Source organism: Canis lupus, chromosome 6 (assembly GCF_011100685.1).
Source record: "Canis lupus familiaris isolate Mischka breed German Shepherd chromosome 6, alternate assembly UU_Cfam_GSD_1.0, whole genome shotgun sequence".
Taxonomy (NCBI): Eukaryota; Metazoa; Chordata; class Mammalia; order Carnivora; family Canidae; genus Canis; species Canis lupus.
In genome coordinates, this window is record NC_049227.1 from 40,539,473 (window position 1) to 40,556,332 (window position 16,860).

At 50.9% G+C, this 16,860-nt stretch overlaps 1 protein-coding gene and 1 long non-coding RNA gene across 2 annotated transcripts in view; both read right to left on the reverse strand.

Moving 5' to 3' along the window:
• Positions 1 to 16,860, reverse strand: part of RAB11FIP3 (RAB11 family interacting protein 3) — a 79,673-nt gene that overhangs the window by 49,597 nt on the left and 13,216 nt on the right. The window lies entirely within an intron of this gene.
• On the reverse strand, positions 5,898 to 16,799 carry LOC111096336. Its single transcript, XR_005360997.1, has 3 exons — positions 16,487 to 16,799; positions 12,887 to 13,077; positions 5,898 to 6,482 (listed from the first exon to the last, which is right to left on the reverse strand). It is a non-coding gene; the product is annotated as an uncharacterized LOC111096336 (long non-coding RNA).

Below are 16,860 nucleotides of genomic sequence, written 5' to 3' on the forward strand. Positions count from 1 at the left end.
AGGTGCTATGCCTCGCTAAACCTGTACTTGCCTTATCTTTGGTCTCCTAGTCTCGATCTTTTCCATAACTTTCTGGGGAGGAGCACCTGGCTGCTTCAGTCCAAAGAGCATCCACCTCTTGATCTTAGGGGTCATGAGTAGGAGCCCCAAGCTGGGGGTAGAGGTTACTTAAATAAACTTTAAGGGAAAAAAAAAAAAGAACTCTCTAGGATATATTCTTGACTTCATCTGTCAACCTTTCAACTGGACGCTTTTATTTTTTAACTTCTGAGGGTGCATTTCAGTTCTCTAAATCAAGTTTTATTTCCCAAGGTCTCTCCTGCTCTCTGCAATGACTCTGCCCTTCAGATGCCCTCTGCTTTCCTTTTTGTTTTTGGTTATGGTCTCTCCCTTTCTTCTTGGAGGCTTTCCTCAAAGATCTGAGGACCCTGACCACCCTTCCTATTTAAAAGTGGTCAATATAAAGCTGATTAAGAGCTTAATCTGGTCTGCGTGGTGGGCTCGTTGATGGAGGCCTTACCAGGCGCTCCTGGCAGCACCCTGGCTCCGGTGTTGTCAGCTGCTCCAGGACTGGACACTCTGGGGGCAGGACCCTGACAGAGCTGTGTAGGCCGCTGGGGTGAGCCAATACTTTGTGCATGCATCAGTTGTGGCAGACAGCTGGCCAAGAAGTGGGCGCTGTGGAGTGTGACAGGGCCAGGCACAGGTGGCTGGACCTGAGAGGGTCCACTAGGACTCAAGGGCTGTTGCCTGCCAACGAGCAGCAAGAAAACAGATATCTCGGCCCCATGACCACAAGGAATGAATTCTGGCAACCACCCGGATGAGTGCGCTGGAGAACCTTAGCTCCAGGTAGAAAAGGGCCGGGAGACAGCCTGGGCACAAGAGGTGTGGGCCATATCCCAGGCAGAGGGCACGGCCGGGGGGAAGGTGTGAGGAAGAGGGGTGCTGATGGTTTCCAGAGACCAACCCTCAAGGAGGCTGGCTGACTGGAGCAGAACGGGCGAGAGGTCAGCAGTGGGAGGGGGGTCAGAGCACCCCGGGAAAGCCCTGAGTGCAGACGCTCCGGGATTAGCCTTGACGCTGTTGCTCAGCTGCCTGCTAAGAAAAGGCTGGAGGGAGTGCTGGTGGCAGCGAGAGCCTGAGGAGAGAGCGGCCATTAGCAGGGGCTGATGGTGGTTCACATCACGGAGTTTACAGGGCAGGCCTGAGAAATGGAGGGATGCTGGGTGTGTTCTGAGGTAGGGCCAAGAAAATCCCAATGGGTCAGATGGCAGGTGAGAGGAAGAGACCCTGTCATTGCCTCTGGAGAGCGGGGCCTCTGTTCACTGAGATGGGGAGACCGCAGGTGGCACTCGCAGCCTCGGCCCTGTGAGCCCGGGGGTTGGAGGGGGGGAGGCTCTGAGCCTCTGCGACATCCCAGGGTGAGCCCAGAGTTGAGGAGCAGCCCGGCTAGACGTGGGGAGTCAGGGGCCATGTGCACGCAGGACATCTCTGAAGCAAGCCTGGGAGTGAGGGCAGATGACGGGCGGGTACGAGGACCCGGGCCTGGACCTCCAGTCCCTGGTGAGGATGGAGGACCCAGGACAGAAAAGAAGACAAACCCAGGGCCAGTGGGAGACGAGCAGGTCAGCAGGTCGTGAGCACCACGGTGACACTCCCAAGTTGGATGCACCAGGACAGGCGTGGTGACGGGGTAAAGCCTGCACAGGAGCGAGCCCATGGCTCTGCACACATCTAAGCTAGAACTCGAGTTCTTTCGTTGACAGCTGCACTTTCTGAAGATTTTTAATGCCTTGAGCTACCTTATCTTCAGAAAGACCAGGACAGGGATCCCTGGGTGGCGCAGCGGTTTGGCGCCTGCCTTTGGCCCAGGGCGCGATCCTGGAGACCCGGGATCGAATCCCACGTCGGGCTCCCGGTGCATGGAGCCTGCTTCTCCCTCTGCCTATGTCTCTGCCTCTCTCTCGCTCTCTCTCTCTGACTATCATAAATAAATAAAAATTAAAAAAAAAAAAAAAAAGAAAGACCAGGACAGTGTACCCTTAAGGTTTTGAACTGTGTGGGGCACCTGGCAGGCTCAGTCAGGACGTGGGACTCTTGATCTGAAGGTTCTGGGGTCAAGCCCCACAGATTGCTTAAAAATAAAATCTGAAAATTTTTTTTTAATTTTTTTTATGTATTTATGATAGTCACAAAAATTGCTTAAAAATAAAATCTGAAAAATGTTTTTTTTTATTTTTTATTTTTTTTATGTATTTATGATAGTCACAGAGAGAGAGAGAGAGGGGCAGAGACACAGGCAGAGGGAGAAGCAGGCTCCATGCACCGGGAGCCCGATGTGGGATTCGATTCCGGGTCTCCAGGATCGCGCCCTGGGCCAAAGGCAGGCGCCAAACCGCTGAGCCACCCAGGGATCCCTGAAAAATGTTTTTAAAGTGTTTTAGTTGTGCTGAAAGGCGTGGGGGGGACCCCTGCTTGTGTGTGGGTGCGTGGCTCAGGGGATTCAGCGCCATCCCACTGGGTGGGAGCGGGACCGCCATGGTCCACGGGGCTCCCCCACGGTCCCGACCTGGTCCCCCCCCCCCCCCCCCCCCGCGACCCTCCTGTCTCCAGGGACCTGTCGGCTCCCTGTCAGGCTGCACACGAGTCACTGCAGGACGGATCGCGCTTTGTCCTCCCCTGCCGGGGGACACGGGGGCTGCTCCAGCTCCTGGCCGCGGGAGCGGCGCTGCTGGGAGCGCAGGGGGCGCTGGGTAAAAGGTATACTTTGACGGAAGAAAGCCACTTACAAGCAGCATGAGTGTAACACAGTAGATCTCATCACTCGGCTTCTCAAAGGTGTCTCCGAGCAGTGACAGCGGCTCCCTCCCATCGCCAACCCTGCGCACAGCCGGCGGCCCAGCCCTGAGCCCACGGCTCACTCTCCCTACCACAGTCGCAGTCCGGCCTGTAACAAACTATTGCCACCTTAGCAGCCGGAATCGCCAGAAACGTGCCCCCGAGAGCGCCAAGGTCAGAGTGCAAAATGAGTCTTAGAGGCGAGAGTGGAGGAGTGGGCAGCACTGCTTCCTTCCACGGCTGTGGAGGCGGCCCAACCCCCAGCTCCCCGTCCCGCCTGCCAGCACCCCCTCCGCTTGCAGCAGTCGTATCCCAGTCTCTGTTTCGGTCTCCACATCGCCACCTCCTCTTCTGCACTCAAATCGCCCTCTGCCTCCCTCTCAGAAGGACTACGATCACCGAGAAGGTCCATCAAGAAAACCCGCCTCGGGATCCCTGGGTGGCGCAGCGGTTTAGCGCCTGCCTTTGGCCCAGGGCGCGATCCTGGAAACCCGGGATCGAATCCCACGTCGGGCTCCCGGTGCATGGAGCCTGCTTCTCCCTCTGTCTATGTCTCTGCCTCTCTCTCTCTCTCTATCATAAATAAATAAAAATTATTTTTTTTTAAACATTTTTTTCTTTTTAAATTTATTTATTCATGATAGTCACACGGAGAGAGAGAGAGAGGCAGAGACACAGACAGAGGGAGAAGCAGGCTCCATGCACCGGGAGCCCGACGTGGGATTCGATCCCGGGTTTCCAGGATCGCGCCCTGGGCCAAAGGCAGGCGCCAAACCGCTGCGCCACCCAGGGATCCCAATAAATAAAAATTATTAAAAAAAAAAAAAAAAAAGAAAAGAAAACCCGCCTCAAGACCCTTAATTTAACGACACCAGCAAAGTCCCTTTTGTCATATAAGGTCACTCTCACCACTTCCAGGAATTAGAACCTGGATCTCTTTGGGGGCAACCATCAACGCACCACACCCATCTTACACTTTTCTTGAAATAACCATGTTTGGGTTTTTTTTTTTTAAGATTTTATTTATTGGGACACCTGGGTGGCTCGGTTTAGCATCTCCCTTCAGCCCAGGGCATGACCCCGGGCTCCCAGGATCGAGTCCCACATTGTGCTCCCCACAGGGAGGCTGCTTCTCCTTCTGCCTGTGTCTCTGTGTCTCTCATGAATAGATAAGTAAGATCTTTTAAAAACATAAATAAGGGACGCCTGGGTGGCTCAGCGGTTGGGCGTCCGCCTGTGGCTCAGGGCGGAATTCCAGGATCTGGGATCAAGTGCCACGTCGGGCTCCCTTCATGGAGCCTGCTTCTCCCTCTGCCTGTGTCTCTGCCTCTCTCTCTGTATTTCTCATGAATAAATAAATAAATTGTAAAAAAGTAAAAAATAAAAACATAAATAGATAGAAATGTATACTTTTTCCTGCAGCTAATCTTCACGTAAAGATATTTCTTTTTCTAGAATGTTTCTGAAAATACAATGGAATAAATGGGGGGAAATGTTCCTTTAGGAACGTATCTGTTGTGTCACTAAACACTTTTGCACTCTATGGATACACTGCATCTAAAACAATGAGGAAAAAAAATAAATAAATAAATAAATAAATAAATAAATAAATAAATAAATAAATAAATAAAACAATGAGGAGGGGATCCCCTGGTGGCTCAGCTGTTTAGCGCCTGCCTTTGGCCCAGGGCGCGATCCTGGAGTCCCGGGATCGAGTCCCACGTCGGGCTCCCGGCATAGAGTCTGCTTCTCCCTCTGCCTGTGTCTCTGCCTCTCTCTCTCTCTTTTTCATAAATAAATAAATAAATAAATCTTAAAATAAATAGATAGATAGATAGATAGATCAATCAATCAATCAATCGAGGGAAATCCCAGGGTTCTGGTCTACTTTGTTCACAGATGCACCCTAGGGCAAGAGCAGCAGTACCTGGCCTGGCCCACAACAGGTGCCCAATAAACATTCACTCAGGAAAAAGAGGAATCCATTACAGCAACGAGAAGCTAGAAGCAACAGGGGGAAGCTCATCATGGGATCGAGTCAGTTTACCGCCCCTGGAACTGACTATGGCCAGTACAAAACATGCCCCATAGGAACACCCCTTCTGTCCTGGAGTGGGGGCTGCCCAGAGTCGACCTCATGTCTCCCTTGTATGGCAACAGACCCTCACCTCCCCAAGGGAGAGCCCAATGCCCCCCTGAGTCCCACACTCTGCATCAAGGAAAGGCCTCTCTCTCCCTTGGAAGAACAGGAATCCCAGAGCCACCCTGCAGGGCGGCCTGCCTAAGAAAGACGCCAATCACAAAAGTCCGGACGCGTAACAGTACCTCCCTGGTGCAGAATGCGTGCAATAGGGCCCAACACGTCCCGACTGGTCCACTTACTTCCGAGTAGAAGTAAGTTCTTTTTTTTTTCTTTTTAAAGATTTTATGTATTTGTTCATGAGAGACAGAGAGAGAGAGAGAGAGAGAGAGAGAGAGAGGCAGAGACACAGGCAGAGGGAGAAGCAGGCTCCATGCAGGGAGCCCGACATGGGACTTGATCCCAGGACTCCAGGACCACACCCTGGGCCAAGGCAGGTGTCAAACCACTGAGCAACCCGGGCGTCCCGAAGTAAGCTCTTAAACGACTACAATCGAGACATAGTACAAATAATTGCTTTGTTTCCTAGGAAGGTACCTACAGCCAGAGAAAAGAACTGGGATGACAGGCACACACCTCAGGGACCCCGGGTACACAGCACAGCCTGTGATGGGAGGATGCTTATTTTACTAGACAAGAACAGACACAGCTACAGGTGTCATCTGAAACAGGTAAAATCCCTATTTTTTTTTTTTTAAAGATTTTATTTATTTATTCATGATAGTCACAGAGAGAGAGAGAGGGGCAGAGACACAGGCAGAGAGAGAAGCAGGCTCCATGCACCGGGAGCCCGACGTGGGATTCGATCCCGGGTCTCCAGGATCGCACCCTGGGCCAAAGGCAGGCGCCAAACCGCTGCGCCACCCAGGGATCCCTAAAATCCCTATTTTAAGGCAGCCAACCACCCACAGCCTCAACACTGGCCCCTGTGTGTGTGGTAGGTGTTTACAACCCGAGGTGTCGACGAAAGTGGGTAAGTGCCTAGGAGAAGACAGTCTTTCCCGGGGCTCCCTGGAGGGGCCCAGCACACGAGCCAACAGCTGCCTGGACTCAGGCCCCCACAGTCCAGCCACATGAGTGGGGACAGCATCCCTCAGCTCCCATTCCCAACACCAGACCAGATCAAAGTGATTCCTGTGTAGTTTACGGGTGGTTTCTGTTTTAGGTTTTTTGAGATTTGGTTTAAATCTCAAAGTGACAGTTCCTAGACTGGAATAGTATCTAGGATCCAATCTTGAAAAGAATAAAAAATCTCAGAGGCTCTAAATGCTGAGCATGAACCCTGGAGTGTCAGACCACCACTGCCAAAGTTAACTGTAGAACAGACCCAACGCCTAGGAAAATGTTTTGTTGTTTATTTTTTTAATTACCAGGAGATACTCGACAGTGGGGAAAACGTTTAAGTGAGTACAAAATGAACGGTCTTTGGGTTCTCATACTGCTCAACATCATGCTGTTTTCCTCTGCCTTCAGCTTCTGCATGCTGCTCTATAAAAGCAAACTGTTAAACCAAAACAAAGTCAGTATTTATTCCTTAATGACACAGATCAACAGCCTATTTCTGAAACTTATAAAAAACCGTAACACAGTAGTAAGGAACTCTACAGAAACTTGTAATATTTTTTAATTTTTCTCCCTAAGATTTTAGAGGGTGCCTGAGCTGACCCCCACATCACAGGTGAAGAAGTGAAGGCTGCAGGCCAGCCAGCACCATACGATGACACAGAAGACACATGTGCACAGAAATACTTGTTCACTAACACTTTAGAGGAACATCAGTTCAAATACAGTCACAAGAGAAATGCAAATTAAAACACTGATACACCATTCCCCGTCATCAGGTTGGCAATACTTTCCTAAAGAGCAGTTTGGTCACAAAAGAAAGAAAACTTTTTAAAATCTGTTCCCCCAGCAATTCCATTTTTAAGACTTTAACCTAAGGAGATCATAAAAACTGTGCTAGAAGATTCATCTACGTAAAAGCTTATAATGTAGAAAAGTGAAAATTTAACATACCAAATTTAACAGAATTAATCAAATTCCAGCACATTTGATCATATGATGGAAAACTAGTCACTAAAATCATGTTGTAGATACACAGTTATTAAGAGATGCTGACCATATACTGATTTAGAGTAGGTTAAAACTGTAAGTTAATCAGGACTCTGGTTTCGTTCATCTCTCATATAAGTAATAATTTAAAGGGCGCCTGCATGGCTCCATCAGGGAAGCATATGCCCTCAGCTCAGGTTGTGATCTCCGGATCCTGGGATCGAGCCCCACATCGAGCCCCACATCAGGTTCCCTGCTCAGCGGGGAGTCTGCTTGTTCCTCTCTGCCTGCCCCTCCCCACTGCTTGTACTCCCTTTCAAATAAGTGAATAAAATCTTTAAAAATAGTAATAACAATAATGATTTAGGAGTCTAGAAGTTTGAAGATTTAGTGTTAAGTGAGATTTGTTTTCTCACTTATTTGCATGTTTTTATTTAAATGAACATTATCGGGATCCCTGGGTGGCGCAGCGGTTTAGCGCCTGCCTTTGGCCCAGGGCGCGATCCTGGAGACCCAGGATCGAATCCCACATCGGGCTCCCGGTGCATGGAGCCTGCTTCTCCCTCTGCCTGTGTCTCTGCCTCTCTCTCTCTCTGTGTGACTATCATAAATAAATGAAAAAAAAAAAAATTTAAATGAACATTATCTGCCATTTTTTTCTTTTCAAGTTTCTTATTATTGCTTTAAAGGTAATACCAAACAGTGAGAACAGGTTGGTTTTTTTTAAGATTTTATTTATTTAAGTAATCTCTACGCCCAACACAGGGCTCAAACTTAAAACCGTGAGATCAAGAGTTGTGTTCTCTTCCAACTGAGCCAGCGAGGAGCCCACAATAAGAACATCACAAATACTAAGATTCCTCCTACTAGAAAGTTCTTTAGTAAAACAGAATGCCAAATGGTCTCTGGGTATGTAAAGCCTCACTAACTGGTACGTCCTGTGAAATGTATAAGGCAGGCTCCTTGAAGGGGGTTTTTAAAAGTAAAATCACCACAAGGTAAGTGAATGGTTTTTGTGTGTGTTTTTTTTAAGAGTTCATTTATTTATTCTTGAGAGACACAGAGAGAGAAAGGCAGAGACACAGGCAGAGGAGAAGCAGCCTCCACGCAGGAGCCTGATGCAGGACTCCATCCCGGGACCCCAGGGTCACGCCCTGGGCCGAAGGCGGCGCCAAATTGCTGAGCCACCCAGGGATCCCCAGTGAAGCAGTTTTTTGTTATAGTTTTTAATTTATTCATGAGAGACACAGAGAGAGAGGCAGAGAGGCAGGCAGGCCGAGGGAGAAGCAGGCTCCCAGAGGAGAATCCAACGATCCGATCCGGGGCTTCCGGATCAGGCCCTGGGGCAAAGGCAGACGCTCAACCCCTGGGCCCCCGGCGTCCCTTGAAGGAGGTTTTTAAAAATAAAATCACCAAGAGGAAAGTGTCTGGGACTTGCCTTTCTCTGTCACCAGCCAGAGTGAATCACCTTGATAAGGAAGAGTTCTCACAAAAGGACTTTTTGTTTCCCCACAGCCAAAAAATTCAGCCACGTTTTCCCTGGGTTAGTAAAGTAACCCACACACCCCGTGCTAGAATGACAGGACACTCTGTAAACGAGTATACGGGGCGGTGAGGGGCGCCCGGGGGGCTCAGGGGTTGGCACCGCCTTCAACCCAGCGCGTGACCCCGGGGTCCCAGGATTGAGTCCCACATCGGGCTCCTGCACGGAGCCTGCTTCTCCCTCTGCCAAAGTCTCTGCCTCTCTCTGTGTCTGTCATGAATAAATATTTTTTTTAATGAATAAATAATCTTTAAAAAAAAAAAAAAAAAGGAGGACGGTGAGAACAGGAGGGCACCCCCTTGCACTGCTCACTCTCAGAATCGCAGCCAACAAGACAGACCGTCCACCTGTCCCTTTGTGCAGAGAGCCACCCACCAAGGCAGCCGGGCAGAACCGGCTCTGGTCCACGGTGGGTCACTCACGGAGCTGCCCTTGAAACCCAAGCACAGGTGCAAAACACCTTCTGCCACTCACATGTCTGCTTTCCAGCAGCTCAGCAAAAAGGACTGCTCCAGAAGTAGAAACCACGACAGCATCCAAACACCTCGGGGTGCCAGAGCTGAGCAAAAGGACGGCAGCTCCCGGACACGGGCCAGCCTTGCGGACAATTATCAAAGGCAAAGCACGTGCACCAGCACCCACGCTGTCCCCTACTCCCCCAAGTACCCTTCACACTGACTTGGGCCCAGCGAGGCACCCTCCCCAGAGATGGGTCCAGGTTCAAATCCAGCCTGTCTCACCAACTCCCTCTGGCCTCCTCACAGCCATCTGGCAAACAAGCCTCCCGGCCCGAGGCTGCAGTCCTCACCCGCGGAGCAGCGTTCACCCAGACCCACGAACCAGCGGCACCCACCGTGCTCCAAGCTCAAGTGCTCCCACCTGCTTGGGAAGGACAGGTTGTCCTTCACAGCAAAGTCGTCAGGCTCACAGAGGAGAGGCTCCGAGCTCTCCTCCTGGCCTCACCCCCAGGCAGCACGTCTGTGGCACAGCGGGACCTCTCAGTCTGTAGCATTGTGGCCACTCTGTGTGCAACAGACGTTGAGAACCTGGAAGTGGCCCAGCGGCACTGCCCGGGGTCTCACCCCACACAGGGCTAGCCAAGAAGGGACTGCTGGCCAGCCCCAGCCCTGGCTTCCACCAGCACTCCGGGGTGCTCCAGGGCCTCCAATGCAGAAAGGGGCAGAGACCCTGGCCCGGGGGGCCCTGTGGGAGGAGACGGGGCACAGGGCTAAAGAAGCCACACACCTGGTTCACTTTGTAACCTCCACTATCGTCCCCACACTGCCCCCCAAGGCACAGGCCGGCAGGAACATTAGCCCACGTCACACACAGAACCTCCGATTCAGACTCTGACCTGGAGCCTGGGTTCTTTCCTCCTTAGCACACAAGTCAAAACCACGTTGCCTGATCACCACACTCCCGGATGGTATTGACCATCACAGGAAGAGGGGGTGGGAAGAGGGGGTGGGGCCTGGGTGCGGGGAGACAAGGGCAGGGCGTGTCTGCCCAAGGGCAGGGCACAGCGTTCTAGCCTGGGTGACAGCTCATATCACAGTTCACGTGTGTGAGATCAATTTGTAGTGGAAGCTACAGTGTCGGGAATAAGGGATTATTTTTATTACTACTACAGGATATTTCACACATGTAATTTATTCTGTCTCCTGTCTACATACGGGCCTTTAATCAGCAGCGCTTGACTGGGCGGTGGACATGCAGAGAGCTAGATCCGTCCCAAGGGAGAACACATCCTCGCTGCCCACTGAGACTGGGGAAGGCGTCCTGTCCTGCGATAAACATTTCTGAAACATTTGTTTTCTTAATAATGGACAAATAAATATGACGTTAGCTATGAGGAGTACTGACCCAAGATAATCTTTCTCTGTTCTAAAGGAGGTTGGGTGAGGAAGAGGCGACGGGTGTGGATAGAGTGCCTGCCTCGCCTTTCACCCTCCAGCTGTGCCACCAAGGAACCCAGGGAGCCTCCTCTCCCATCAACAGACGGCCTCTCCTGATGTGGCTGCTCTCAGGCCCTGACATCCCCAGATTCAGCACTCCATCTTTTTTCAGAAGACAGGCTTTCCTCCCCTAGAAGAAAAAAAAGGTGTGTCTTTTGTGTCTTCTGAAAGTCTTTAAGAGGAAGGCTCACTTCCATCCCGAGAGACAACAGGCAGGATGCTGGAGGCAGAGCAAGATGCTCTCTTTCAGCAGAAAACATTCTCTGGAATAAAGACATGGCTGGGCCTACAGAGAAGAGCCACATTATGTGGTCCTCGGGGAGGAAGGAGGGAGGAGGAGGGAGGAAGGAGGGAGGGAGGGAGGGAGGGAGGGGGAAGGAAGGAAGGAAGGAAGGAAGGAAGGAAGGAAGGAAGGAAGGAAGGAAGGAAGGAAGGGAGGGAGGGAGGGAGGGAGAAAGGAGAGAGGAAGGAAGGAGGAAGAGGGCAGAAGGAAGGAGGAGAGATAGAAGGAAGGAAAGAGGAGGAGGGAGGGAGGAAGAGGGAGGAAGAAGGGAAGAGGAAGGGAGGAGAAGGAAGGGGGAGGTGGCGAAGGGAGGAGAAAGAAGAAGGGAAGAGGAGGAAGGAGGGAAAAGGAGGAAGGAGGGAGGAAGGAGAAGGAAACTACAAGCTCACCGTGTCATGTAATACGTACGAGTAACACAACATAATGATACAACACAACACACAACAGAGCAAATGCACCATGTTTTACAGCTTGTCTATTTAGGCAATGAGAGGATAACACTGAAAATCCTACTCACACCTACAGAAACAGGTATACGAGATTCCTAGGAGGAAGAATAAATGTTTTTCACACAATAAAAATTAAATAGAAATCAACAAAAGGAAAATGGGGTCTGATCATTTCAGAGGGCCCAGCAGACACAGCAAAAACAAACACGCAGACAAGAAACAGAGCCCCCCACACACACACTTTTAAAACTTAGAAGTTGGGCATCTGGTGGCTCAGCAGTTGAGCATCTGCCTTTAACTCAGGAAATAAATTAATTAATTAAGTCTTTTAAAAATAAAATCTTTAAATCTTTAAAAAAAAATGTTAGAAGTATTTACTACTCCTATCTCAATTCAAACAGCCTCTAAGCCATTAACTCCTAGGAGGTGAGAAATGCATTTTCCTACTTTCTTTTGGCAACTCCCATAAAAAGCCAATGCAGAGCTTAGTACACAGTGGGCCACTGGCAGTACACACGGCTTCAGGTAACCCCACAACACCCTAGGGTCAAGTTCTTGAGTCATGAGCCACAAATATACATGCAGTTGATTCTAAAATTCCCCTCAGATGTCCCAAAGGGAATTAAAGTTCAAAGAACATGGTTTTGCACACTGAGCCCGCATTGACTTATCCTTTTTTTTTAAGATTTTACTTTATTCAGGGGAATCCCTGAATAAACCGCGTGGCTCAGCGGTTTGGCACCTGGCCTTTGGCCTGGGGCGTGATCCTGGAGTCCCAGGATAGAGTTCTGCACCGGGCTCCTTGGGTGGAGCCTGCTTCTTCCTCTGCCTGTGTCTCTGCCTCTCTCTCTCTCTCTCATGAATAAATAGATAAATCTTAAAAAAAAAAAAAAAAAAAAAAGATTTTATTTTATTCACGAGAGACGCAGAGACACAGGCAGAGGGAGAATCAGGCTCTCTGCAGGGAGCACGATGCAGGACTCAATCCCAGGACCCCGGGGTCACGCCCTGAGCCCAGGGCAATCAACCACTGAGCCACCCAGGCATCCCATGCTGACTTATTCTTTGAAAAGCACCCCTGAAGGGGTGCCTGGCTGGCCCAGGGGGAAGAGTATAGGACTCTTTTTTTTTTTTTTTCATTTAATTCTTTTTTTAAAGAATTTTATTTATTTATTCATGAGAGACACAGAGAGAGAGAGAGAGGAAGAGACACAGGCAGAGGGAGAAGCAGGCTCCACGCAGGGAGCCCGACGTGGGACTTGATCCCGGGATCCCAGGATCACGACCTGAGCTGAAGGCAGCGCCAAACCACTGAGCCACCCGGGCTGCCCCGAGTACAGGACTCCTGATCTTGGGGTTATGACTTCAAGCCCCATGTTGGGTGTAGAGATATGTAGATATGTGTATGAATACAGTAAGTAAATGCACAGCACTCTCCAGATGTCAGCAAGAGTCTAAAGTGCTCTACCTGCCTGTTCATTGCTCAAAACCTCCTGGGAATTAGGTCTCATTTAGAGAGAGGCCTAGAGCAGCAGACACCTGCCAGGGCCCTCGCCTACCTTAAAATAACTGGTACCCTCTGTCACTCAGCCTCCCCCTCGTTCTCCTCCGCATATCCCGCACCTCTCACTGGACACTGTCACTGGTTTTCCCAAGGTCTCCACTGGTGTCCTGCATGGGCAGCACTGGTCACTGCGGGCTGGTTCCCGACACCACTCTCCACTTTTTCCTTGCCGGCAGACCTCAATCCTTCCTTTAATCGTTTAATTCAGCCGACCTCTAGGAGCGCTGCTCAGGCCCGGCCTGCTGGGCGCCTTCATGGCACATGGTAGGAATGGACACAACAGAGATGACAAATAAGAGATTAAGTACAATATGGAATCTCCTACATGGTGTTAAGTGCTAAGGAAAACAGTAAAATCGGGAAAAGGGAACTGAGAGCGCTGGAATCGAGGGGAGGCTGGCGCAGGGAAGGGCGCCTGTCCTCACCCACAGGCGAATGCTCATCCTAACAGCCCCTGGGCGATGTTGCTGCAGGTCCAAGGCTGAAGCACGCTCACCCCCGGCCCCCCCACACACACACGGAGGGACCTGCCTGGAGAGCCTCTGTGAACCAACACAGCTACTAATGGGCCTGGAAACTATAGAGGGGTTTCTTCAACAGAGACACAGGGGAAAGGTCCTCTTTCTGCCTGGGGACACAGCTGCCACCACCACGACCACGATGACAACGGGCAGCATGCTTAGTGGATCAGACGGGGCCAGACCTGAACAATGCTATCAGGAGCCAGCCCTGGGGCTCGTCCTGTGTGGGATGATACACGTCCTTCATTCCTGGAGCAGGGACTGTCAGCTTTCTGCTCCCTGTCACTGAACTCAGACGGTACCCCGAGCCCCAGGCCCAGAAAGTACTGCCCTTCCCGTGGTCCAGAAACAGGGCTCACACCTGCCCACTGCCTCCTGTCCCCACACACCCCTCCCACACCCACAGACAGCCCAGGAGTCACCCCAGAGCTTGCATCTTCCTCCCATAGCCCCTACTCCAAGCAGAGGCCCCTGCCAAAGCCTGCGCTGGCCCCCATGCTGGCCCCCTCCTCTCTCTCCCCTATCCGCTCCTGCCCACTCCAAGCTGAGCCTGCTTTCTAAACAACTGATCCTGTCACCTACCCCTCTCTACTTAACCCCTTTAATCCCTTCCAGAGACTCTGGGATTGCAGGCCTGTGCCCTCCAACTCCGTGCCCTCCTTCTTCACTCCAGACTCTTCCACTGCACCTCCACCTGCCTTCCCTCCTCTCCCACCTTCTGCTTCACTAATTCTACTCAGCTTCAGAATGTCAGCTTAAAAGTTCCCTTAAAAAAAAAAAAAAAAAAAAAGTGACTTCCCCAAGGGAAACTTTCTAACTAGGTCGGATTCTCCACTACACAACCTCAAATAATCTCTGCTTTTCTTGCACAGCATTTATATCAGCTTGCAGTGCTGGCAATTACCTCTTTAATATCTTAAGAAAGGGCAGGAAATGTGTCACTCTTGCTTATCATTCGTCCCCAGCACCTATGACACCGGCCAGTACGGGGAAGATACTCAATAAAAGCCGCCACACACATTCGCCATGGGAATAGAGGGACAAGTGCTGAGCCAGAAATGAAGGCCAGGCACGTCTGACTCCAAGGCTCCCCCTCGGCTGTTACCTTGGACGTAGGCAGCATCCCGCTGAGGGGTGGCCACAGAGCCCCAACATGACTGACCATGAAGAGCACTGGTGACAGCTAACCCGGCCAGCATGCCCACAGCACCTTGCCCCTCAAAGAGCAGCACCGCGCGTGGCCCCTGCAGGTCACAGGGGCAGGACATGCAGGGGGCCCTGCAGCCTCTCAAGTTACTGTCTCAGGAGCTCTATTCTACAGGAGGAGCAGGAAGCCTCTGCTCAAACAGGTGAGGGATCTCCAGAAGCACTACCTTGTCCCTCTATTATCTACTTCGGATGCCAGAGAAAAGCTCCAAAATGCTAAGAAAGTCTGACTAAACCCCTTCCAGATACCTACAATTCCAAAGCCCAAGACAATAATCCCAATTTTCCCAGCACAAAAATGAAGTCTCACTTTAAGTCAGGTATGTGAAAAGTAATCTGTATGACTGGAGATGTAGTGGCACTACTCCGAGAGAAAAACAAAAATAAATGCCTAGTCCATCAACATTATGGAATATTCTAGGGTCACAAAAACCTAATTTCATGTATGTGGACTTTGTGAAAATATGAAAACTTACACAGAATGCAAGATAGGACAAGCTAAACCCAATTGTTTCCCACAGACAACATTCAGGGGAGAAGGGGAGGGGGCACCGGTCTGTGTCCCAGAGCTGTCTCCAGCTGTGTGATGCCAACAAGTCCTGCTGTCCTCATAACACAGGACAATGGAGAGGCCAGTGAGAGAAGCACTAGGTCTGTTCTGAAGGATGCAGGCTGTGGAGGACAGAGAGGGGCTTAGCCAGAGTTCAACGGGCTGAAGACAGAACCTTCTCCCCACGCTCTCCTCCAAGTCCATTGGAAAAACACTGCTCTGCTCCAGGGGAGAGGCCCTGAGCTTCCAGAAGATGCACACAGGTGGTCATCTAAGTTCCCATTTAGAAGAACACAGTAATGGAATGGCCACAGACGGAATGCCAGATGACCAAGCAAAGCACAGGAAGTGAAGAGGGCATCAGGGGTCGTACCTGAAAAGAAAAGCCTGGGTGAGTATCTGACATGGAACCTCATGTAGGAGGCCGAGTCAGGACAGCAGAGCAGAGGTGCTCCAAAAGCAGGACACCAGCCCGGCTGTGGGGAAGTGAGCCTCAGCGTGAGAACAGGGGCCAGGACACTACGGTGGAAGGCCAGGAGCTCATACTCAATGGTGAGATCCTCAGCAGACACCGCAGAAGGCTGAACAAGTGAAAATGTATAGTGATTCTAGGAAAAGCCAGAGGTCGCATTAGAGAGGAAAGGTCATCGCTGCATCCTCCACGGGTTTGCAATCAAGACAAACATAAAATGCCTACTTAACCCACATCAGGGTTAATTATACCGAAGAACAGAAGAAACGAAAGGAAATTATGTGGGTTTACTTTCCATAAGGGAAGGTCCGTAGAAACCATCTAAAACTGGGGAAAAGAACAGGACAAGGAAAGAGCCAGGGTGCCGAGGGGCCTGCAGACCTCCTGTTCTGCAGCGTGAAGTACACTACTTGACTATTTCAACTACACACATGTTAAAAAGTTAAGATTAAGCTGAAATATAAAATTAAAATAAGTACCAAAAAACAGGGTAGCACGCTGAGGCTACAGAGTAGCAGGGATGTGTCAGGAGGAAGAGGCCACTGTACGCAGACCCCTCAGGCTGGGTTCTGGCTTCTGGGCTTCTCTACCAGACAACAGCAGTGAGGGCAGAGGGCAGCCCCGAGGCCACCTGCGGGGCCAGCAGGGGGGCCCCAAGTAAGCCTGTGCAAAGTTAAGGTCAGCATAAATACAGCAGGGGGAGGGAGGGTGATGCTGAGACGTGAGATGCAAACATTTTCAAAACTCTCAAGAATAGCAGCTCCTCACCACGACCCCAAGACCAGGAACAGCAGCATCACCAGGAACCAGCTACAAACACACTTCTAAGCAGACCCCACTCAGACAACACACACCCTCTGGGGCGGGTCCCACAGTCAGCCTTAGTTAGCAGGGTCTCAGTGACTCTCACGTGTGCAAGCAGCTGAGAGCAGTCAACAACCCAGTCCCCTCGGCAGGTAAGGTAGCTGTCCTCAACCAGTGGTCAGGGGCGCCGGGGACCCTGACGCCCGAGTGCTCCGCGAGACCACGTGAGGTTCATGACGTTCCCAGGATCCTCTGCTTCCCTTCCTCTCTCATGGATGCACGGTGGACTCTGCACAGGCTGCAGGACACAGTAATAGATGGCTCACAGCACAGATGTAAGAATCCAGTTTTCCTCCCTTAAGTCAGACACCTAAGAGACTTGCCGCTCTTCTCACTATTTCAGAAAGTAGTATTTTTCATTTAAAAATGTCATTAGGGGGATCCCTGGGTGGCACAGCGGTTTGGCGCCTGCCTTTGGCC